We start from the raw sequence: 26,528 nt of genomic DNA, 5'->3' as shown, positions 1-26,528 counted from the left end.
GTTAATAAACACAGCCAGTGAATCCTGCTGTTGCTTGTCTTGTTGCCTGCCTTTTTAAAAACCTGGTTATTAATTTGCTTAGTTGGATCTTGTATTTTTTATGGAGGTGGCATTTATTTAGACAGTAAGCTCTTCAAGGCAGGGGGTTTTCTTACCATGGTGGGGCTCCAATCTCAGTTGGTGCTAGTGTTATAGAAGTAACTAATAATAATAATTGTGGTTCAGTGTGCTGAGCACAAGACGAGAAGCAACCTGAGTTTTTAATCACAGATCTACCACTGAGTCAGTGGTTATACTTGGGCCAGTCACTCAGTGAAACTCCCACTGAAGTCCAACACAGCAGTTTTAAATCCCTGCATACAGAGCCTGAAGAGGGAATAGCTGGTATCCTAGTCCACAGGCTTCCTGCCCACAGACAGAGAGAAGGTGGGAGATTGAATTCCTTCCCTCAACCTACTTTGTTCTCCACATGAAGCTCAATGGCATGAGTCAGCTAGAGATACATGCTAACTAGTGAAAATCAAAGGCATTATGATTAAAACCTACTTAGAAAGTTCCTTCACACTGGGAACATCATGGCTTGATATGTTACTTTAAACCTGAAGCATTGCAGTGAGTATCAAGTTGTACAGAGTGATTAACTTTTGAGGCAAACCTTTTTGTATAGACAAAAACAGTTATTTGTAGGGACAAGCTGTTTTGACAACATTCTTCTCTAGCAGAAAATAGCAGGCTTCCTCTTATAGCACAAACTCTAACATAAATCTACATACGGTTTTTATTATATACTATGTGAAAGAAATAGCATCGTTGCTTATTTGCACTGCATCTGCTATAGATAAACTAAGGAGTTAGAGCCAGATCCTCAGCTGGTATAAGATGGCATAACTCCACTGAAGCCAACAGAACTATGTCAGTAAACGACATGCAATGGCTTGTCCCCTACTGGAGAAAGAGCCATCAAGTGATGCAGGGCCTGACCCTTTATCATGATACTTAGCATTTTTTACAAGCATTAACCAACTAAGCCTCAGTTTGGGACATGTCAATAAGATTTATTAGCCCCATTCTATAGATGAGGAAACTGACTCACATAGAGGTTGGTAGCCTGACATAAGGACATAACATAAGAACATAAGAATGGCCATATTGGGCCAGACCAAAGGTCCATCCAGCCCAGTATCCCATCTATTGACCGTGGCCAATGCCAGGTGCCCCAGAGGGAGTGAACCTAACAGGTCAAGTGATCAAGTGGTCTCTCTCCTGCCATCCATCTCCACCCTCTGACAAACGGAGGCCTTATCCATCCTGGCTAATAGCCATTAATGGACTTAACCTCCATGAATGTATCCTGTTCTCTTTTAAACCCTGTTATAGTCCTTCACAACCTTCTTAAGCAAGGAGTTCCACAGGTTGACTGACTTTCAGAAATGCTGAGCACCTCAGCTCCTATAAAGGTAACATAAGCAGAGGAGAGACCTGGAATTCATCCTGCTACCTCCAGGTCATGGGAAAGAAAACTATGTGATAGAATTGCAGTTGCAGAATTGCCAAGATCTCTATTCAGTGAATCTGGGACACTGAGACTACAAAAGTGCAGATCCTATGGGCTCTCCCCAATTTATCCTAACTGTGCCAATTCACAGTAGTGTGGAAACCACCAACATGGCACACAGGGTATGGAAGCCTTCACATGCAGGATGGTCTGCCTACAACATACGTAACCCCCTTCCCCCTCCCGCACAATCCCACAATAGGGCTTAAGTGACAGGGGCTTTGCATAGATTCATTGTACCCGGATGAATTTCACTCTAACTGAATCAATCACATACAAGACATCTCTGCTCGTTTCACTGCTCCACTTCTATATTTTCATCATTAAAACGAATAGCAATCATCTACACAAAATATACTGGCCTAAATGCTGTTCTCTGTGCACAGGTGCAACACCACTGAAGTCAATGAGGACTTTAATTAGTCCACTGAATCAAAAAATGCATTATAGAATTAATCACAGGAGGGAAAATTCCCTTTGGGAAAGGAAACCAGCTAATAATACAATGCATAGCCAGATGCAGGATTTTTGGTACCTCATAAGTAGGATCAGATGGGACTGACCAAGTCTACTTCCATAAGCTCAACTGCACTAAGTCACTAACACTATTCATCTTATGGGGTGTTTCCAATGACAAGATATTCTGTAGTTATAACACGTCAAAGATGCAGTTTACTATTTCATATTATGCATTGAAGTAACAATACTTTATAATATGACAGGTTTCAGAGTAGCAGCCATGTTAGTCTGAATCCACAAAAAGAACAGGAGTAGTTGTGGCACCTTAGAGACTAACAAATATATTTGAGCATAAGCTTTCATGGGCTACAGCCCACTTCATCGGATTTATGCAGTGGAAAATATAGTAGGAAGATTTTATATACACAAAGAACATGAAACAATGGGTGTTACCATACACACTATAACAAGAGTGATCAGTTAAGGTGAGCTATTACCAGCAGGAGAGAAAAAAAACCTTTTGTAGTGATAATCAAGGTGGGCCATTTCCAGCAGTTGACAAGAACGTGTGAGGAACAGTAGGGGGGAAAAATAAACATGGGGAAATAGTTTTACTTTGTGTAATGACACATAATGGCTCCAAAGGAGCAGTTACAGTGTACACGGTCAAATGTTTCAGTGTTTAAAGAATGCATCCATCTGTATTAAGCCATATTGCACTTTGATGCAATGCCCACTCTTTAATATGGCATGTCCTAGCCTTGGAAACATCAGTGCATGGAAACAAAATAGAAAGGACAGCAGTGGAATGGATGACCTTTTGGCTACTGTTTTGATCTTCAATATAATGGGATAGGGAACAGGATGTATTATTTTTAGCATCATGGAAGCAACAATATAATAAAGTTGAAGTTGGGTGTTCCATTAAAAGCAACTATTTTTAGTATGTTTTAACAAATGCTCTTAAAATGTGCTCCTGCAGGGAATTTAACTATGTTTGGCTTTGCATCCCAGAGCTACTCTAAAAATTTGAACAAAATCCATTAACTATTTTTTAATTTAGGTACACATGAAAAAAAATACATGAATCAGACTTTAAGATGCAAATGTCAAGACAGTGTATTCCACAAACTTAAACGTGGTTTTGTTTTCAAGCATCAAACTTGGTCCCGATACAATTTTTCATCAGGGACAGTTTCTGATACTTTTACTCTGGGTTAATAGCACTTTACGCCACAAACAGTCCCACTGATTTTTATGGGACAACTTGTGAAATAAGATACTATTGAATATGATTAAAAGTGTCAGAAGTATTAAGAATGCACAATACATCATTTTCTTTACTGACTTAGGCATGCATCAAGTTATAGAGGCATGATTTACATTTACAAAGGTCATGCTGGTGTGGCCCCCTCTCATATCAGACTTATCTATGTGCTTTGTCTTTAAGGAGTAATCCTGGGACAGGTATTTCTCCATCCTGCTCTGTGGTAAAGATTAATTATTTAACTTCTCTGCAATCTTTTATTATCTTTAAAACCTAGTGGTCCACCAACTTTTCTACAGGCCTCCTAACTTCTGATCTTCTTAAATAAGAGCTTATTATTTGTCTCAATTGTCTAGTTGTTATTCAGATTTCTTTTTCTTATCCCACTTAACATCCACCTTGTACCTCAACTGCTCAAGTTTGGTCCTATTTCCATCAGCTGGGCTGAATGTTAATACTTAGTACTTTTATAGAACCTTACATCCAAGGACTTCTGAATATTTGACAAAATTTAACTGGATAGGTCTTTCATAACTCCTGTTAGGATAATTACGGTAAGTATTATTATCTCCATTTTACAGATGGGGAAACTGAGGCAATATTAAGTGACTGGCCCAAGGTGACATGGCATGGCGCTATTCAAGGTGAGACCAAAATACCAGTATCCTTATTTTCAGCCCTGAGCTCCAGGCATTAAACACAGAGAATAATATTTTGGATCATATATCTCTGCTCTGCTATATAATCAGACTCTTAAAAGGAGCATTCTGGATTCAGACATTCCTTTATATTCTCTTCCACAGTAAACTAATTAGGAATGGCAAAAGAGTGTGATTGTCCTGTCAGTGCAGGTTTCCATACCTCTACTTAACACTTCTCAGGAACAAAATACTCACATACATTCAATGCGTGTGATTTCCAGCTAGAAAGTTACTTTTAATTAACTTGCCCCCTCCTAATTCATTCATGTCTAGTTAATGCAGATAAGAATAACATTCTCCATCTTCTGGAGCTGAGTCACACATGGAGCTGTATCCCCGTTCACTCAGGTGAGCACATGCATTTATGCTTTCAGGGATATATGGCTGTGGAATTATTTCCAAAGCTCTGACATATTTACAGAGAACTTTTCCTGCCACATAAAATATTTTTATTGCATGGTATTAAGACAACAAAGTGGTTCTTCTTCGGTCTCTGATGTATTTTTGCCATCAAGTTGTTTTTAGTCACACCATTTATTTTTTTCCTTTTGATAAAGGAAAAAAAATCTGAAAGATTACCTTGGATAGAGGAGTATCACTGGAGTTATTAAAAAATCTCTTATTTGCCATATTATCTGTGCCACCATTTTGTGCACAAGTACTGTATTAATAATGTCCTGTACAAATTCCTGATAATAAATGGGCAGTCTTTTAATTTCACAACTGGATGTTTCTCTTCTCTCTCACCTCCCTTAGTCCTTGTCCTCCCCACTCCATGCTGATAAAGCCCACATAGGATTTTTCTATTTTCAAATTCTCCACGGAATCTAGGACCTAACTCCCATATATAGTAAATCAATTACAGAACTAGTGTTTATATTTAAAAGGAATGCTTTAGGAGAGATCTAAATAACTGGGAGATATTTATTCCAACACTAAAAGTATATATCAGCAAATCCCTTTCATATCTGATACCTAAAAAAGCCACTGAAATTAGTAATCTAAAAGTCTGAATGCAAATCGTTGAGAGAAAAATTAATGAAAGAAGGGATGGTCTTGTGATGTTATTTCCTTTCTCTCACCCTTTGTTTATCTCGTCTATTTAAGACTGTAAATTCTTTGCTGTAGGGACTGTTTCTTACTGTGTGTTTGTAGAGCTCCTAGCATGATGGGATCCTACACTTGATTGAAGACTCTAGGCACTACTATAATAAAAATAATTAATGGTAACAATAATGTCTGTCTCCCACAGACCTAAAATAGATATTGACTGCTTTTCAGTATCATTAATATTACTTTAATGCAGATGATGTACTTGGTGGTGTACAGTGCAAAAAACTAAAGATAGTCCTTCCCTGCAAAAAAAATCTTTGTCCTGATTTGGGACAAACACATGTCAAAATATCATAATTTATGGTGGGATGAAAATTACAGTTTTCTAATCCAGAGGTTGGGATAACTTTGCATGCATCTTTTTTCCTGTTCAAAAGTAAGTCATAGCCTCATTATTTTTTGTCAGCTTTGTGGAGGGACTTGAATGAGGACTATGGGGGTGACCTGGTCTGGGAAAGGCATTCCATACATAGAAGTCGTATAAGTGTTGTATTATTAAGAATAGTCCTCTTGAATATAACAGATGCAGTAAGTGCACAAAATAGTTCCAACTAGGGTGACCAGTCAGCAAGTGTGAAAAATCGGGACAGGGGGTAGGGATAATAGGAGCCTATGTAAGAAAAAGACCCCAAAATTGGGATTGTCCCTATAAAATCAGGACATCTAGTTCCAACATATGAGATCATCTCATTAATGCAGGGTCCAATTCTGCAAGCTTACATCCAATGAGTAGCCCATGGAATCAGTTACATGCATAGGGACTAACTGAAGTTGTCTTTGCAGAATCAGACCCATATTGTTTAAGATTCTAGATTTCATCAACTTTAGAATACATAGTGAGATGGTAAGCTAAATACAGTTCCTGTGCAACTACCTTACAGTAAATGGATGAAATGGCAGGGTAGACTGTGTGTTCTAAATCTCAGTAACAAACACAAACTGATATCAGAACTTCAGAAAAAATGACAATGAAGATTTTGGTATTATGTACAAAAGCTTCTGTGTCAAAGTAGTGCATGTCCTTACAACTACAAATACAATATGATCAAACCTCACCTTGTTAATTATATGTATTATCGTTATTTTAGGAATAAAAAAATAGTCCTGCTAAAGTGTTGACATTTGGTATACAATACATTTTAAAGGTTGATTTCCGCATATAGTCTAACATTTGATTTTGCCCCCAAATTTTTACAGCATAACTGAATACCAACTTTTTATTGTACTCTTTGTATTCTGGAAATGTCCCACTCCTTCCTAGTTAGAACCAAGTAATAATTGTTTGTTTTATAATAATTATACTAGCAGTACATATTCCTGTAAGCATGTAAAATAAAATGTGAAAAAGTATATGCTTGTTTATTTTGTGTGTGTCAATGCACATACTTATTCTGTATGCAACTATAATTATAATTGTTATATTTCCATACCCTACAGATAAAATATATGCAAGGGTCTAGTGAACAGCTAATTATTAAACATAAATAAGAAACTAATACATTTAACCTACTGGAAAACATGTAGAACCTACTTATGTTTAATAGTACCATGTTCTTATTCAGATCTCAGGAACACCTTTTAATAGGTGTACTTTTTCTTAATGGATTGCAGTGGAAATCTTCAATATCTAATATCTTCAATAGTGTCATGACAATAAATAAGGCAGTTAATGATTCAAATCAGAAAGCTTTTTTGCTCATAATTTTAAACCAATAATAACAGTAAATTTTATTGAATACAATCAATACTTCATTGAAAAAAAAGTTGAAAATCTTTGAAAAATCTGTTTTTAACTTGTTTTACTTCTTCTAATTATATGGTAAAGAAGGATTTATGTGGGCAAAAGAAAGAATGACTTTGTTAAGAACTGAAACACAAATTATGCCCAAAGCTTAATAATTCTGTTGTGTGACAAACAAAGAGGCTGATATTACAAAACCTTTACTGATTTCTTTCACAAGTTGTCCCATTGATTACAACTGAATTGCTGACATGAGTAAGGATTTGTAAGATTAGACCTATACTTAGAGTCCAATCCTGCAACTTTTGTTCATGTGAGTATTTAGTGGGACTACTTGTGTAAATAAGAACTTCTTGCAAGAGTGAGGATTGCAAGACAGAGTATAGCCGTTGCAACAACGAGGAGTCCTTGTGGTACCTTAGAGACTAACAAATTTATTTGGGCATAAGCTTTCGTGGGCTAAAACCCATTTCATCTGATGTTTTAGCCCATGAAAGCTTATGCCCAAATAAATTTGTCTAAGGTGCCAAGAGGACTCCTTGTTGTTTTTGCTGACACAGACTGTCAAGGTTCCTTCCCCACTCTGAACTCTAGGGTACAGGTGTGGGGACCTGCATGAAAAACCCCCTATGCTTATTTTTACCAGCTTAGGTTAAAACTTCCCCAAGGTACAAACTATTTTACCTTTTGTTCCTGGACTTTATTGCTGCAACCACCAAGCGTCTAACAAATATAACTGGGAAGAGCCTGCTTGGAAACGTCTTTCCCCCCAAATTCCCCCCAAGACCTACACCCTCTTTCCTGGGGAAGGCTTGATAAAAATCCTCACCAATTTGCATAGGTGAGCACAGACTCAAATGCTTGGATCTTAAGAACAATGAAAAAGCAATCAGGTTCTTAAAAGAAGAATTTTAATTAAAGAAAAAGTAAAAGAATCACTACTGTAAAATCAGGATGGTAAATACCTTACAGGGTTAAGGCTGTACCTCTAGGCTAAACCTTAAGTTACAAAAAGACACAAAAACCGGAATATACATTCCATTCAGCATAACTTATTTTATCAGAAACAGAATCTAACGCATATCTAACTAGATTGCTTATTAATTGTTTACAGGAGTTCTGACCTGCATTCCTGCTCTGGTCCCAGCAAAAGCAACACAAAGCCAAAGAGAACCCTTTGTCTCCCCCCACCCCCCCCCCCGCTCGTTCCAGCTTTGAAAGTATCTTGTCTCCTCAGTGGTCATTTTGGTCAGGTGCCAGCGAGGTTGTCTTAGCTTCTTAACCCTTTACAGGTGAAAGGGTTTTTCCTCTGACCAGGAGGAATTTAAAGGTGTTTACCCTTCCCTTTATATTTATGACACAGACTAACATGGCTACCACTCTGAAACCTATAGCAATTGCATTTTTCCAGTTTTAAATGATTTCTTAGTTATGACCCTATCCACTTAATTGTATGTGTATATTTGGGGCCCAAGCCTTGATTCTGCAATCAATGCAAGTTCTCTTGAGTACTGTCAGACTTCAGGAATGTGCTCTGATGATCTGGGCTACCTCCAGTTGTGAATATTTGAATGAGTGATAGTCACAGGGTCTCTCTGAAACAGACCTTGTAAAATTCTTCATCATAAAAGAGTGAGGTGTGTTAAGATCTGCCTTAAAATTTGATCCCAAATGAAGAAGGGAGAATTTCCTCTGTACTGGTGAGACTTGGCAAATCTGTCAGATTTTTAAGTCTTCAGCCTTGTTCTTAACTATCCAGGCATCACTTGGCCTAGGGTCCAATCTGACCTGGCCTGGCTCTTTGGAGCCTTTCTGACTTTTAGAGCTGTTAGGAAACCATCACCCTCCATTGCAGTTTATATTGTTGAATCACATGAAATCTGCCAAGCACATCCACTAATGGTCTGATCCTATTTGTTTTTTTGCCATTGATTTAAACAAGAGCAGTGTGAGATCTTTTTACAGTGCACTTCTCAAGATGTGGCCACTCCGTCTTTCCCAAACCTCAGTGGCCAACCAGTGTGAAGAAGGACTGAGCATGTTCCCTACTCACACAACATCCTTCAGGAAAATAACATGCCCCTGAGTACTTTCACCTCTTAATCTTGTCCTGATTTTCAGAACGAAGATCCAAGAGAATTGTGTTTTGTGAAGAATTGAACTGCACTTCCCTTCCCAGGGATTGTGATTTCTGCTCTGTTTGGTGATTTCCTGACTGTAGCATTATTAGCAGGTCAAATACCTGATTAGTAGCACCACCATGCAGTCCTCTAACACCTTTCACCTAAGGATCTCAAAGCACTTTACAATTGTAGATGAACAAAGCCTCATAACAGCCTCGTAAGAAGCAATGTTCCCATTTGCAATCACCATGGACAATCTCATTAACACATGACAAAAATAATTTCCTATGAAACAATTTGCACATAAAGCTTTTCTATGAATTAATTTTTCAACGGTAATTTTATAGGATGAGTCAAATAGCTTATTTCTAACCTTCTGAAATGTGTAAAAGCACAGCATTTCCACACAGCCCATATGTTAAGAGTGTGCATAATTGTGCACTTTACATTTCTTTGCCTACAGGGAACAAAATGAGGAGAATCTATCATCTCTACAATCTTGCATTTAAAAAATGGCATTTGTTTCAAAACCCTGCTATAGCTTTTACTTTCTTAACTAATACTTGTTAGAAACTGGTCATATGTTTGGTTTTTTTTCTTTTAACCTTGTTTTTGTCTTCTAGCTGTCAGTACTGTATGGTCAAACAGCTCAAGTACTGGAAAGATATGGCCTATTTCACTCTGCACAAACACCCCTATACCCCTGGAAAAATGTCAAGAAAGACTCTTAAATGGCAACTGTAGTCTGCAAATTTTTACAAACAAATTTCTTGAAACCCATCTCAATGCACAATTGACAGCCCCCCCCCCCCCACACACAGACATAAGAAAGAAAATGTCAGTGAGAACTGCAGTAGTGATCAGGATCCCTAGTCCTGAAAACCACCAGGTTATAAAACATTCTTTTGATTGTTTTTCCCCCCCTTTTGTTTTTAACTCTCAGTATATCAAGAGCATTATTGGTACGGAAGGAAAAGGCCTTACCATGCAGTGCATCAGGAGGAAAAGAAAAGCAGAGAGCATGCTGCAGAGATTAAGCTCAGCATGGCATACAGATATCTTTTGGAATTGAAGAAGATTGTCCAACCCATTCTTCTTAATAAAGCGGACAAGTTTTCTCTAGGCTTGAATTTTTCACCAGAAGTCAGATCCTTAAAGTGCATTATATTCTCTTCTTCGGGAGATGTATTTCCTCCAGTTAAGTTTCAGCGCAGCAATGCCATTTCCAATCAGCTCTGAGAAGTTCTTCATTCCCAGATACGTGGTGTCAGAGGGACTCCAAAGAAAATCAAAGAAAGAAAGGGGAAGGGGGAGGGAAAGAAAGAAAAACACCTTACTGAAGCCCTGAAATTACTATGCAAAGAAAAAATAATGTATCCCTCTCTATATATATGTTCACAGTAAGCAATATGATCTATTTGATCTAATCATGTAGGGAGAGCTGGTTACGGTATAATAAACCAAACCAATCAAAACTAAACTTTCCTGATTCCCACATGGTGCATATTCATTATTGCTGCACTACCAAACAACCCTTGTAATCTTAAGGAAACTTTGAAACCATCTTACCAAGACATCAGCCATCCGTTTTCTTTCCCAACTAGTGTTAGAAATTCTAGATTAGCTTTGGAGAACCCTTGGCAAAAATAAGTAAGTAAATAAAGGAATACATTAAGTATAAAAGCAAAGACCCTAAAGAAGAGGAGAGTTTAAGAGATATTGTGTCTGAAGTTCCATGGGTATGCATACACTAAATCACTGTAGGGAACAGGGTGACCAGATAGCAAGTGTAAAAAATCGGGACAGGGTGGGAGTAATAGGTGCCTATATAAGAAAGAGCCCCCAAAATCAGGACTGTCTCTATAAAATCAGGACATCTGGTCACCCTAGTAGGGAAAGGAGAATGGATAAAGGACAATGGCTAAGGGAAGAAGGGGCGGGGGGGGGAGTTGAGTGGGATCCTGAACAACCCTGAGCCTCCCACCTTCTCGTTGGCAGCAGCTTGGGCTTCCCCTGTACCTTCTGCAGAGCATATTAATTGATTCTAGTTGCTGAGCAACTAATTCTGGGGAGTCACACTGACACCTTCACCACAGCCTCAGCAGTAGCAGCACTGAGAAGAGGAAGATCCAGAGGGTATGGTTTCTGACTCCCTCCTACCTCCACCTCTCCGCAACTGTATGTTCAGTTTCCCTGCAGGAAACCTTGGCAAATTTTTGCACTGGAAAGGAAAAAGCCCACATTAATGCAGAGGGGAGGGGATGTGGGTTGCCCTCCTCCCTTTCATGCTGCACTGACAGGACTCAGCTGAATAGCCCTGCTTCATGTTGACAATGCTGCTGTTGTAAAAGGGAATTCCTCTGGCTCTACAATCCCAAGGGAGGCTGCAGTGGACAGGGTACTCTAGGTCAGGAGGGCTGGCTTGGCAAAGGAAAACCGATCCATGCACAGGGAGAAATGGATGAACTGGGGTGCGAGGGACAAAGGAGTAGCTAAATTACAGCACTCCACTGAAAAGCGAAGCTGAATTAACGCTCTGGCTCCATATGCATTTTGCAAAACATGTAGTTAAAGCAATGAGCAACTTTTGTAATTATAGTTGCATGCAGGTTTGAAATACACTATACTAATGACCATCCACCAAGCAGTGACTGCTGTGGCCATCCTCTTGCAATCACATTCATTGGGCAGTATTGTAATGTCCAATCACAGCTACCGTATGGTACATTTACACCACTCTTCCCAAATACAGAGACAGACAGAGTCTCTGACCAGAAGAGCTTGTAAATTAAGATAGAGTTTTCAGTTATCTGGATGTATTTCCAACAGTATGCATTTCAGAGCTATACAACTTAATTCCGTCACTGGTTTATTCGATCTTCTGGTTAATTTGATCAAAATTTCATGAGCTAACTCACTTGTAGTTTTTAAAACAGCACAAATGCTTTCCCAATAATTTTTGAGCATTAAATCAGCAATACTGGATAATTCAATGACGAGCTATAGAAAGTTGCCATTTAGTGGTCATTCCGGCAGCTGCTCCTTTGGAGGAATTACCATTGTTTTCAATGTGGCTGCAGGATTGGGTCCTTAATAAGGAAGGCCAAAATTTGGCATGAGACCGAAGGCACAGCAATACTAGGGTGACAAATACTACACAAATAATCAGAGGCAATTAGACAGAGCCTGATTAGAGCCCATTGAAATCATGGGAGTCTTTCCATTGACTTCAATGACCTTTAGATTAGGGCCACATAGACCAATGAAGAACCATGCAATGATTTAAAAAAATGGCTACAAACAAATGTGTTGAACAGTCAAACTGGATAAAGTCTGAGGTCCTTACTCATGCCTTACTTAAGTAAACTTCCACTGTCTGAGTAAGGACTGAGAAAACGTGAAATAGCCTCATGACTTGGCCCACTCTTACAGGCATTATAAGCCCCATCAAATCCTAAACCAGATGTGTTACATGTGATGGTTATCAAAGATATAAACTAGATCAACTATTTATTTCAGTTAAAGTGCCACCATTAGGAAGAGCAGGGTCTTAAGTACTATGTGAACATGCAGCCACATAAATGGACACATAAAACTCCCTTTTGAAAATCTACCACATATATCCTGTTTTGTGGTGCATAAAGCACTGACTACTTGGTGGAGGAGGGGACAAGGCCACACTATGAAGAACAGTGAGGTTTGTGCTAGTGGACTGGGGGAGGTGGATCCTCCGTTATGTTGGGCCTTGATGTATTACTTTGGGAGTTTTTCCATGCCTCTTAGCATTCTCTCTGCCTCTCTCTGAGCCCCCTCTGCTTCAGCTTTTGAAATGGGGGTAATCAGAACTGAACACAGTGTTACACCTAAGGGTAAGTGATTTATATAATCAATTCCATGTTATTAATTTGTCACCTCTTCTTTTGGCATCTCAATTTCTGATAATGCCTCATCTTTATTACCAGATAAGAGTAAGTCTGACAGCATAGATATTCTGTGGTGGTGACTGATGCAAATAATTCATTAACTTTTTCTGAAACTTCTATATGTTCTTAAATTGCTCCCTGGCCTTTACCCGCTGGATATATATACTCACATCAATGAAAGTGCTACAGTGCTATAGGGCAGGGGCTTTCCATGTACTGTCCAAGGTTCTCTTTCTGGTAATCCAAAAGTTCATAAGAACATACAGAAAGTGTAGTGGGAAAGGAAGCAGGGTTGCTAGCATGTGCATATAAGAGTGCATGTGTATGTATTGAGAAGGGAAAGGAGGTTTCATGAGACAATACTTCTCCTACAAAATGATCCACAGAATGGAAGAGCATGAGAACCAGGGAAAACCACTAGAATCATTGCCAGACAGGGATGCTATCGTGCTGATCCTGCTTAGCATGCCACTTGCTTTTCTGAAAGAAACTGAAAGTTTATACAGAAGGAGGAGAGGAGACAATGGAGAAGTGATGGCACAGCGTGAGAGAAAAAAGGAAACTGATTTTTATTGTGAGCTTGTATAATGATTTATAAAGTTCCATAGAAAACCTCATGCTAAAGTCTCAAAACTACAGACTGGGCAAATAGTATATTGTCAGGTTAAAAAAATATAGAAATGTATAAGGAGGAGGAGAAAACATGTGCCCAGGGGTCTGGGAAATTCCTAAAGATTTCAACCCAGGGAACAGACACAGCTGGGGAGATCTCCCTGACTATTCTGTGCACATAAATCATTGAGCTTGCATGAAAGTAACTCAATATATACAGGTTTCAGAGTAGCAGCCGTGTTAGTCTGTATTCGCAAAAAGAAAAGGAGTACTTGTGGCACCTTAGAGACTAACAAATTTATTAGAGCATAAGCTTTCGTGAGCTACAGCTCACTTCATCGGATGCATTTCCAATGAAGTGAGCTGTAGCTCACGAAAGCTTATGCTCTAATAAATTTGTTAGTCTCTAAGGTGCCACAAGTACTCCTTTTCTTTTCAATATATACAGAGTATATAATAATTCTTGGCAATAGCTATTAGTTATCAGTCATGATTTTTCTATTATCATGTCATCACATATTTGTTACCCAGTTACACTATGTATTTATCTGTTTTTATTGCAGGCAGTGAGCCCTTTGGGAAGAATGCCAATATGCTGCTGGTATTTCAATATATCTTACACTGGATTTTATTTCTATACCATGAAATCCATTCTTTTTATAGCTAGGTTCAAGTGGAATGTATGCTACCTCTCTGCACAGAGGCAAATTTAATCAAAAGTGCAAAGGAAGGGCAGCAGAAGGAAAAAGCAATACAATGAAACAACTATAAAAGTAAACAAGACAACAACTGGTGATTCCAACTGGGCACACTAGAATCAGAAGACTTCAGATTATTAGAAAAAACCTCAGTGAGAAAAGACAAGAGGTGTTAATGTCTGTATAACATTTAGAAAATGCAAAGCACTACAGATAAAATTTAACCCTATGTAAGGGGCCAGTACAACCATCTAAGTTCCATTTCAGCCCTCAAAAAAAGTGCTGCATAGGTCTTGAATGTCACTGGATATAAATGCTATGTATTATTATGCATTGAGAAGCTCTGGTAAAGTATATGCTTCACTTCCTGTTCCACTTTCTTTTAGTTTATCTTTCCCCGCACTTTCTATCCTTTCAATATCATCATCACTACCCCCTTACTTTTGTTCTAACTGTTATCATTACTGGGTCCCCATCCACAGAGAGGTATAATTTCACTCCAGATTTCTTCCAAACAGCATGCCAGTGGCATTCATGCATAATATGATTCAAGTGGCAGGAGAAAGCTGAGCATAGTAATCCCTAGCCACTCCTCCAATTTCATCCACTTCCCTGCCACATTCTTGCTTGACCCTACCAGCAGTTCCTAGAATACCAAAAAAATCAAACTTCATTCTATTATCAAATTGAAATACATTAAAGTGACCATTTCATCACCACTTGTAAATTACAGTCTTGCCAAAATAGTTGTCGTCATTTTTCACTCCCTGATTTTCCTGTTTAAAAACAATCTCATTTGTAGAATATTTGAAAAGATGTGTAGTGTGCATGGAAATCATTAGGTATTAAATAATATGTGCAATTTACTATACATGTTGAATTTTAATGAAGAGTATGTGAAATAAGTAATACATACATCAGAAGAAGTTGTCTGGAAATGTTTCTAACTCTGACCTTTCAATAATCCCATATCTCTATTACTATTCTGTCTATTGCAGTAAAACCAACCAAGATGATTTTTTTGCCTTTTTAGTTTAAATACTGTTTAAGATATTTGAGTTTCAGTGATTTCATCTCCAGATCGCAATCAGCAATTAACAGGACAATCTCTAACCATGTGAAAAAGTTAAGTTTTTTTAAAAATCTTCAGAATATATTGAAAAAATGGACATGTATAATCATATTTACCTGTGTAATACACTGTTTTCACAACAATCTAAAGAATATCTGACTTTCTTTGGAATATATGTTCAATAAAATATTACACTATACCTTTAAATTTAACAAAAAAGATTTTTACAAAGCAAGTACCATTACAAATAAATGAGCACATTATTATTGTATTCTTTTTATCTGTATCTGCATTTCATATGGTAACAGGTGAGATTCTTCTTTCACTTATGCCAGTGCACAACAAGATTAATGTAGTTACATCAGGGAAAAACTGGTGCAAGTTAGAGGAGAATCAGGCTGGTAAAATGCAAAGCATTATGAATTGGTTGTAGTTTCCGCGTCTACTTTTAGATCCATGCTCTTGTTTCCTTCAAGTAAATGCTATTGCACTGGAACTTGAAAAGTAACTTGTATAATAAAAGGCTTAAAAAAAAAGGTCTCCAGCTCATGACTGTAAATTGATGGATTTACTTTTACCTTTGTCACTTTAATCTAAAATATAGTTGTAATGGGTCTGATTCTAATCTTACTTACACTGACTTTACACTGGTGTAATTCCATTGACTTTAGTGAACTCATTCCGGATTTACACTGGAGTAACTGGAAGCAGAACCAGGCTTCTTGGACCAATTCTACTCTCACTTAAACTAGTATAAAACTGCAATTTTCCCATTGCTTTAATGAAGATACTTCAGATTTGCACTGGTGCAATAGAGAGCACAATTTAGCGTATTATACAGTAACTGTATCCCAGCACACAGATATCAGAATATCTAAATAGTGTTACAGGCACATTGCATGCAGTTAATATATATAATAAATGTTTTCTTCTTTGAAAAGAAAATCCTTGTTTCAAAAACACTTCCAAACCACATCAGTGGAATACTGCTAACACCTCAATTTCAATTCCAGCAGATTTAAAAGTGACATATTGTGCTAACATGCAATTTATTATAACAAGAGAAAGACGAATTTTATCTTTCTAGGTCAGCAGCGCCGAATCAAACTTCTGAATCAAAAGGAGGAATCTGACACTGCTTTCATTGAAGCAGCAAAACTCCATTTGACTTCTAGATTTGGGCCCTCTTTTGTTATTAGTTATATTCTTTTTCATACCAAAGTGGTTGGCATGTTACACCAAATAAAGAAAGAGCAAGTAATGCATTTCATGTTGCTTACATAAAATGGTCCAATTTTTATGTTAAAATACAATAGGAGTTTAAGATACCATTCTTTGAATGGCCTAAGAAATGTAATGATGTATTTGCACATTCTCTATTTATAGCTGAAGCTCATCAGAAAAAATAATAATTTTCTGTACAGCTGTGTAATAAGACAGGACATGCAATGCATGAATACACTGAATCTCAAGGGTGTTCCTCTTCCTGAAATCCTTTTCTACAGAAGCATATTCACAGTAGGCAAAGAAAAGCTCTCAAGTAACCTAAGCAGAGCAACAGTTATTGCTGCTGAGTGCACATTATTTCTGAATTGGCAATATACCTATTGGGCAAAAACATTACAGTTAGGTTAAAGAAGGATTAGACAGGCATCAGCTAAATTAGTCCTATTAAAGTTTAGTTACGCTCTCTCGTGTGTATTAAATGATATTACTGCTTAATAACACAAGCATAAAAGACAAGCAAAAAAGTGTTTCTTTTTCATATTCATTTATAAGCAATAGCAGCCTTTTGAAAAAAAAGGGGAAATTTCCTTCACTGGGGTATCCCCCAAGTATTGGGATAATTAAAAAAAATATATATCATTCACTCAAGTGGAATTTTCATTGATAAACTGGGACCTCAATACTAGTACTTTTGGTTGCTGTTTTATAAATTCTTTGCAGGGCTGAATACCTCATGTTAGCCAAGGTACTCCGTAAAGATTATTAAACACTATGAATAAAGGGGTACGTATATTGCAGGAAAATGTTACTAGAAAAAAAGTGCACTTTGAGAGATTTGGTATAAGATAATTTTTTTAAAGTATCTGTTCTCATCATTGCTATTAAAAGTACTATTCCTTTCCAAAATTCCCTTTTCAAGACCAAAAAAAAACCCCAAACCCTCCACAGCTCTAGTCTATTTCTTTTGCTTCATAAAAGCAAGCCTCATCAAGCAATTAGTTAATGCCTGCAGAATTGTTTTCTGCCAAGAGTGGAGGCACCCTTATGAGCATTCCTCTGCTGAAAGACATCAGAACAAATTCTCCATCACTAAACTTTATAGCAAATACACTTGAATTGTTGTGAAAATTGACTTGAGTCCTTTGTTTGTCTCTTCTGAGACCATGCTGTTTATCAGTCCACTGGTGAATATTTGCAAAGATTTACAAATGAATAATGAGCAGGGATTCACAGTGGCCCACTCAGAGTCAACAATCAAACAAAAATCACTCCCATGACAATTAATGTTTTCCTTTCTCTTTTAAAAGGACAAGAAAGAAGAAAAAAAATACACACCTATTTTCTGAATATTCTCTTTTGCCTCCTTCTTTTCAGTCTGAGTCCTTTAGTGTCTCTCTGTCTTTAATTATTTAACCACAGTATATGCACATCTGAAATTCCTTCTGTTTTAATATCTCAATCCCTTTAATGGATTAATCTGCAGTTGAGATTTTAATGAGAGCTATTTCTCATGCTCTTATGCTAAATTATTATACAGGGGAGAAAGTGATAATAGTCCTGTCTTCTGTCAATTATACATCTAATTATTCATAGATTTTTATGTATAATTGTTCTCTGCCAACATGCTTGGTTTTAATTATCATAGGCAAATTGGAAAACACAGTTTAAATTAATTGCTTTCTGCAAGCAAGCATAATTACTGCCTTCTAAAAAGTATGAATATTAATAATGCAACCCAATACTACCTTGTTTAGTAGACCCTCCTGCAAAAAGAAATCCATCTTTAGACATTCCCCATTAATAACAATAATTGCTTTAAAAGCTAGCAAATATTCTCAGATGAAAGTGAAACCATGTTAATTAAGAGAAAACTTGCCAAGCAATTGATTTACAGTCAAAAAGATATATATTTTAAACATAACATACCTTTTCTGTTAAAAGCCAAGAAACTGTATGTCCCACCTTTAGAAAAGCTTCAGTGACAATATTTAAAGAGAAGAGCTAACCTTCCAAGGAAGAAGAAAAAAGAATCATCTTTCTTGGTTACATTCCCAATAAAGGGCTAGGAAACCCCTTGCTCACTACAATATTTCTGCAAGCTGAAACATAATACAAGATGCAGAACTTCTGTCAAATTTAAAGTGACAATAAAGTTCAGTTTAGAAAACAGTTTACTCAGAAGAGCTAGTCAATCAAAAGCACCTGAAGAGAAGTTTAACAGAAAGCCACATCTACATAGGTTATTAATTCTATTAAATGTATTAACATTGTTTTAATCAGAGTAACAAACCGTGTAGTAAACAGCTAGGAAGGTCCAATCTACAAGCAGAAATGTGATGAAAAAAGATTTAGGCACAGGTTCTTCACTAGCTAACACTACTTCAAGTACAACTACTCATTATAATATACAAAAGCACGCAGGTCTTTAATACCTTTCTTAATTAGGAGTTTCTTTTAATATTCTTGAATATGGAAGACAATAATATAGCAAAATAAATTTTACAACCTATAGGGAGTGGATTTATAACCTGACCAACAGAAGATGACAACATGTAAAGTACTGCTGCATATTTAAGCATTCAAATAATACACAGACTGCGTCCATATCAGATACATATTTCCACTCAAATTTCACACACTAAAACAGAAGCCTCTAAAACGTACCTATTTGTCTTATAGGAGATTAAAACATTTCAGACAGCAAAGTTTTCAGGGCTTTCCTCTCATGGCAGTCAGCTACTGGAATTTAGCTTACATGGAAATAATTACATTCTTCCATCTCTTATCTTCTTCTGTAGATGAGAGCTGTTGATGATGCCTGGAGCCTTGTTAGAATACTATTGTAATCCATTCAAGCTTCTGGAGATTGCTCAGGTAACCAAGACAAAATACGTATATCGTCATCAGGCTCAGGAGCAGCTTGGCATTTTCCTTGCAGTTTGTCTCTTCTTTTTTCAATACTTCATTTTAAAAATACTTCAAAACTGGATGTAGTACAGGCTTTGCTATTTATACAGCACGTTGCACTGCTTAACTTGAACAGAAAGAAGAGAGTAAATGAAAGTGAATGCTACAGAAATGAAAATGCTTTTACATGGTTAGCCTTTCCCAAATGACAGGGTTATCATTTTAGGAGCAGAAGGCAGTTTAAAAAGAGGATTCAAATGGTTAGAGAAGCAGTAAGGAATGAAGAAGATACAAGTAGCAGCCCAAGAAGCAGCAGGCAAGGATGGTGTCTTGTGATTGCTTTGAGTTAATACTCCTCAGGGGGAGATGAAAAAAAAAGTACAAATACAGCAAAATCTGTTTTATAAAGTAAAAATCTGTTGGATCCACTAGGCTCTTCTGGCAAAGTACAATATGTGTACTTACTCAGTTAATTCTAGCATTATAGCCAGTGTGCAAAGAACTCTATTAAATTATCAGCTTTGCTCTTGTTGCAAATACCAGAGGTAGAAAAAGAGAGAAGGAAAATTCAAGCTTTATATAAGATACTGGGCTTGATCCTGCTCCCACCAAAGTCAATGAGAGTTTGGTCACCACCTTGCAATATAAAGGGGATTACAGCATTTTTTAAGACTATTGAATAGAAAGGTTTGAATGGATCTAAATTACACATGCCTGATTTCCTATAACATCAGCAGTATATGGGCCAGGTGGAGCGAGGTGCTGCGCACTCTCTACTGCCACCAAAGGCAATGAGATTGCAGGAAGCACTGCATCTCAGAAGTTTGAATCCTTAATTTACCCTCCAGTTAACATACATTCCTAAATCTAGTTATAGTGCCAAAATAAAGCTATGGCTGAGGAAAACTTTTCCTATGAGCACCTGTTATCAGGTGCTTATAACGATCAGAAAAAAATTATCTTTGGGGCTGAAATGTCCCATGGTTGTTCTCACCCTAAAGACAAGGGGTTCGTTTTTTTTTCTAAAGTTTGGTAAAATTCCACTTGGCTAATTGTAAGTCATCCAAACATGACAAAAAGATGACCTTTTCATGCTTTAAAAAATTATTCAGGTGCCTTTTTCAACCACGGATAACCCCACAAACCTGACTTCCATATCACCCTTTTAGTGTTGTTTTCCAAAATCTGCCTGTCAAAGTTCCTTCCCCACTCTGAACTCTAGGGTACAGATGTGGGGACCTGCATGAAAAAACCCCTACGCTTATTTTTACCAGCTTAGGTTAAAACTTCCCCAAGGTACAAACTATTTTACCTTTTGCCCTTGGACTTTATTGCTGCCACCACCAAGCATCTAACAGATATATAACAGGGAAAGAGCCCGCTTGGAAACGTCTTTCCCCCCAAATCCTCCCAAACCCTACACCCCCTTTCCTCGGGAAGGCTTGATAAAAATCCTCACCAATTTGCATAGGTGAACACAGACCCAAACGCTTGGATCTTAAGAACAAGGAAAAAGCAATCAGGTTCTTAAAAGAAGAATTTTAATTGAAGAAAAAGTAAAAGAATCACCTCTGTAAAATCAGGATGGTAAATACCGTACAGGGTAATCAGATTCAAAACATACAGAATCCCTCTAGGCAAAACCTTAAGTTACAAAAAGGCACAAAAACCGGAATATACATTCCATTCAGCACAACTTATTTTATCAGCCATTTAAACAAAACAGAATCTAACGCGTATCTAGCTAGATTCCTTATTAACCCTTTACAGGAATTCTGACCTGCATTCCTGCTCTGATCTCGGCAAAAGCAACACACAGATGGGGAGAAACAAAGGTTCTGTCTCCCCTCCAGCTTTGAAAGTATCTTGTCTCCTCACTGGTCATTTTGGTCAGGTGCCAGCGAGGTTATCCTAGCTTCTTAACCCTTTACAGGTGAAAGGGTTTTTCCTCTGGCCAGGAGGGATTTAAAGGTGTTTACCCTTCCCTTTATATTTATGACACTGCCAAATGGAGAGTTGCGGAGCTAATCATCCCTTGCCCATCACAAAACATTATGTTGGTTCCACAAGTTTAGTGGGGACAAGACTGGGTGGAACCACGCTAAGGGACAGACGCTGTATCCAGCAGCATCTCTGGGGAAGTAGCAGAAAATTGGTTACCAATTAAAACATACATGAATGCTCACCAAGTCGGCTTTAACTACGCTCACTGGATGTTGCTGAGTTCTTTTGAAAATGTGGCCATAAGGGTCTGTAGCGAGGGAGTGTGGCCTCCCTCCGAGATTGACAGGGAGGAACCATCCCCCACCCCCAGGTGGATGGGGCCCGGAAGGCCACGCCCACCCTGCTTGAAGTGTTCGGACAGGACAGGAAGTACAAAAGGCGGGCCCTGCAGCACAGTTGGGCTAGAGCTGTGGAGGGAGACAGATACTTCTCCCCTGCTGCTGGAGCAAGAGGCCAAGGAGGACTACTGCTGCCTGGAGTGCTCACCCCAGATTCCAGAGCTGCTTGGACTACCATTGGCGGAGTACCCTGGTGTAACAGAGGACATCCTGGGATCCAAGTACACTCCAAGGGGAGGACAGGGATAGCTGATTCTAGTCCATCTGCATTGCTGCCTGAATCCGGTTTCAGTGTGTTGCGGCTAGATTCCCTGCTGACCCAGGGGTGGAACACCCTGCTATCGTTAGAGCCCTGGGCTGGGACCCGGTGGAGTAGGTTGGGTCTTGGCTTCCCCTAGCCTCCTGCTGCCAACCCCACCCTTGGGGCAGCAGCCTCCACACCCAAGGCCAGGAGGCCTGTGTTAGTGTACTGTCTACCAGGGCTATGACATTACACCATAGACTAGTTTCTGCTCTGCCCTGCTTGAGAGCCAGAATCCCTTAAACTGTTTGGTGATCTGCCCCGTGTGAGGGCCTGGGCCCCTAGACAACTACCACTTGGCCCTGCCTGAGGGTCAGAGCCCCCTAGACTGGTTGGGACTCCATCCTGCCTGAGGCCTTGAGCCCAGAGACTGATTATTGCCCAGCCCAGCTCAGATGGCCTGGTTGACAGAGACAGGTAATTCCCCCATTCAGATTGACTTTCTAGGAATGGGCCAGTGAGTATGGCCTCCCTCTGAGATTGGAGTATGGAGGGATGGCCACACATTCTTACAGGGTCACAATGATAGCTGTAGGTGCTGAGCACTTTGGATAATCTGGCTGTGATGGTTGGTTTTAAGCAATTGAAACTCTGGTCTTAAAAGCCTGATCCAAATCCCATCAAAGTCAACTTCCTGGTTTTGGAACAGGACCTCTGTTAGCTAGCTCCTGTGTCATCATACAGTACTAAGACACACCAAACTGCCCATTGCTGCCCCAAAATACATGCATCAGCACTCCTCCTTTATCCCTCTCCCTGCTTTGCCTCACCTTTCCAGGACCACAGGGAAATGCCTTATTTCCATACAACCCCCTGCAAACTCTTCAGGGACAGAGTCTCTCCAATGGCACTAAACCTTGCAAAACCTGAGAAGTTTGAACTCAGCGTTTGATTCTTTAGCTCTTTCGTACATTTTTTTCATGGCAGGGCTTGATATGGCCCTAAACACTCAATGCAAACACCATATACAGAAAAAAAAATGTGACCATTTCAATAAGTGTAGTTGTGATAGAGTATGGAAAACAATACACATTTTACAGCTGTGTTCTGTATAAATATGCACATCAGATATAGCTAATCCCATAAATATGCACATCAGATATAGCTAATCCCATAGTCCTTCCTAAGGCAACCCACATTGACAGCAGTGGGGTTTGGCCTGAGGAAGAATTAAATGTTGGGTTTAGACTGCAAGTTTCTTGATCTGTACCTATTCAACTTATATCCCTTCCATGGTGCTTGGAGGAAAAATCAGCAGGAGGAAAAAATCACTTTTGCAGTGGTAATCAGGGTGGCCCATTTCAAATAGATGACAAGAAGGTGTGAGTAACAGTAGGGGGGGAAATAAGCATGGGGAAATAGTTTTTAGTTTGTGTAATGATCCATCCACTCCCAGTCTTTATTCAGGCCTAATTTGATGGTGTCCAGTTTGCAAATTAATTCTAGTTCTGCAGTTTCTCATTGGAGTCTGTTTTTGAAGGGTTTTTTTTGTTGAATTGCCACTTTTAAGTCTGTAATTGAGTGTCCAGGGAGGTTGAAGTGTTCTCCGACTGGTTTTTGAATGTTACAATTCTTGACGTCTGATTTGTGTCCATTTAGTATTTTGTGTAGAGACTATCCAGTTTGGCCAATGTACATGGCAAAGGGGCATTGCTGGCACATGATGACATATCACATTGTTCGATGTGCAGGTGAATGAGCCCCTGATGATGTGGCTGATGTGACTAGGTCCTATGATGGTGTCCCTTGAATAGATATGTGGACAGAGTTGGCAACAGGGTTTGTTGCAAGAATAAGTTCCTGGGTTAGTATTTTTGTTGTGTGGTTGCTGGTGAGTATTTGCTTCAGGTTGCGGGGCTGTCTGTAAGCAAGGACTGGCCTGTCTCCCAATATCTGTGAGAGTAAGGGATCATCCTTCAGGATAGGTTATAGATCCTTGATGATCCACTGGAAAGGTTTTAGCTGGGGGCTGAAGGTGACAGCTAGTGGTGTTCTATTACTTTCTTTATTGGGCCTATCCTGTAGTAGGTGACTTCTAGGTACTCTTCTGGCTCTGTCAATCTGTTTCTTCACTTCAGCAGGTGGGTATTGTAGTTTTAAGAACGCTTGATAGAGATCTTATAGGTGTTTGTCTCTGTCGGAGGGATTGGAGCAAATGCAGTTGTACCTTAGAGCTTGGCTGTAGACAATGGATTGTGTGATATGGTCTGGATGAAAGCTGGAGGCATGTAGGTAAGTATAGTGGTCAGCTGGTTTCCTGAATAGGGTGATGTTTATGTGACCATCGTTTACTAGCACTGTAGTGTCCAGGAAGTGGATCTCTTGTGTGGACTGGTCCAGGCTGAGGTTGATGGTGGGATGAAATTGTTGAAATCCTGGTGGAATTTCCATGGGTCCAGGTGACTAAGATGTCATCAATGTAGCGCAAGTAGTGTAGGGGTGTTAGGGGACGAGAGCTACAGAAGTGGTGGTCTATGTCAGCCATAAAAATGTTGGCATATCTTTTCACGTACTCTGTGTATATATATCTTCCTACTGTATGTTCCACTCCATGCATCTGATGAAGTGAGTTTTAGCCCACGAAAGCTTATGCTCAAATAAATGTTAGTTTCTAAGATGCCATAAGTACTCCTCGTTGTTTTTGCTGATACAGACTAACACAGCTATCACTCTGAAACCAGTGAGCAACTTGTACATATAAATTCAGTAATAGTTTGGCTATGCATTAAAAACAGACTAAGAGGTTTCAGCACCCAAGGGAAGGCTCAAATATACTTTTTCTGGGTGCTTGAGGTGCTGCTATCCCACTTCCTCTGGAAATTGTACTGTCAGGAAAGTGGTGGAGCAGGTTTGTGGACCCTATGGGTCAAATCTTGGCCCAGGTGAAGTCAATAGCAAAACTCCCAGTGACTTTCGTGGGGCTAGGATCTCACCATGCATACGCAACAAGGAGATAAGTCCACACAGAAAGTAACTGCCAATGACCCAGGAAACAATGATCATAGGTTACTCTGCATAAGTTAATGTTTACTTTCTGAGCATTAACTTATGTGCTTATTTAGAATCTATTACACCTTGCTCTGCTGGATAATGATGGCACAGACAATAGTTATCCCCCCCACTACACCCCCACAAAACATGCAGAGCTGCATCTATGTAGACTTCACTACTTAGGTTCATCTCCCTTCCCTCAGGAGATTTTTGGCCATGTACCAAGTTTCCTGCTCTTTTCATTCCTCTCCATGCCTAAAAAAATGGAAGGGATGGCCTACCCTTATATTATAATATGACTAAATATCACAAAAGACTAGGTGCTAAGTTCTGTCTTCACATACACGCACGTGAGTCCCACTGACGTCAATAGCAGCTGTACATGCTTGTCCGAAGGCAGGATTTGGCCCATTTTAACTCCATTATTTGGAAGGTTCAGGATCAATTTAAAGAACATTTAGAACAAGAAGCAAATAGTAACATGGTACACCGGATTTTTCATGTACTACCCTTTATGAAAGGTAAAAAGATTTTGATCTCTAGCCAGTCAGATATGTTGTTGGTAATGGGAAGACCCTGCACCTGATCTGGATAAGCAGTTAGCTCTGAAATTAAATACAAATTATTGTACATTATGGAAAGAGAACCTTTTAAATCAACTTCCCTAGCAATGTTACTGGGGGAAAAAAAACAAACCAACCCTGTAGCGTTGCAATGTAAAGTGATCAATACAGTTCCATTCTTAACACAAATTTTGATCCTTAAATATGTTTGTGATGGCCTCTGTTTTTCAAAAAGACTAGTGATTTTGGGTGCTTCCATTTTTGGGTGTCCAACTTGAGAACTCTTAAAGAGGTCTGATTTTCAGAGGGTGGCATTCAGTGTTTTTTGAAAGTCAGGCCCCTTTAAGTTGTCTCAGGTTGGGCAGTGAAAAAGATGAGATACCCCAAATCACTAGCTCTAGGAATTGTCACCATGACTTAACCATCAACTACTTGATGTTTCCACACTACAAAATGGACATCATCGCCAATCAGTCCACTGATTCCTAAATAGAAGTGCTTGCCTTGTATTTCACATCTTGAAGAAATGCCATCTAGTATATGGGACAAAATGCCTCAGGGTTTATATGTACACATTCTCTCAGTTCAAATCTACAGAGCATATGTCCCAAAGGTAGAGTATTAATAACCCTACGTGACCTAGAGCTTTCCACAAGACTATGTGTCATTTCAAATATTGACTTTATAAAATGGAATTTGTTCCAAGTGTTGTTTTCACATTGGAAAGTGAAACTCTCCATATGAAATACTCCTGGGTACCTTAGGGTCTTATCCTGTAAAGTGCTTAGAGCCTCATGAGAAGTGCTGAGCATCCTCAACTCCCACTGAAGTCAATGGGAGTGGGAAGCATCCAGCACCTTGCAAAACTGGCCTCTTAGCACACAGTTTGATGGACTACTATGTTGTTTAGATTTTCACACATTTAGCATGAAA

General features: G+C 38.9%; 1 long non-coding RNA gene across 1 annotated transcript in view; it reads right to left on the bottom strand.

Annotated features, from left to right (window-relative positions):
* LOC119856607 overlaps nucleotides 1-19,832 on the bottom strand; it is a 37,725-nt gene extending 17,893 nt beyond the window's left edge. The window contains exons 1-3 of the long non-coding RNA XR_005293369.2: nucleotides 19,156-19,832; nucleotides 18,418-18,497; nucleotides 9,944-10,235 (exon numbers count right to left, since the gene is read on the bottom strand). This is a non-coding gene — a long non-coding RNA (uncharacterized LOC119856607). The remainder of the gene's footprint in view (nucleotides 1-9,943; nucleotides 10,236-18,417; nucleotides 18,498-19,155) is intronic.
* Nucleotides 19,833-26,528: the final 6,696 nt, after the last annotated feature.

This window comes from Dermochelys coriacea, chromosome 6, assembly GCF_009764565.3.
Source record: "Dermochelys coriacea isolate rDerCor1 chromosome 6, rDerCor1.pri.v4, whole genome shotgun sequence".
In the NCBI taxonomy this organism is placed as follows: Eukaryota; Metazoa; Chordata; order Testudines; family Dermochelyidae; genus Dermochelys; species Dermochelys coriacea.
The sequence above is the reverse complement of the archived record's forward strand: the minus strand, read 5'-3'. Positions and strand labels throughout refer to the sequence as shown.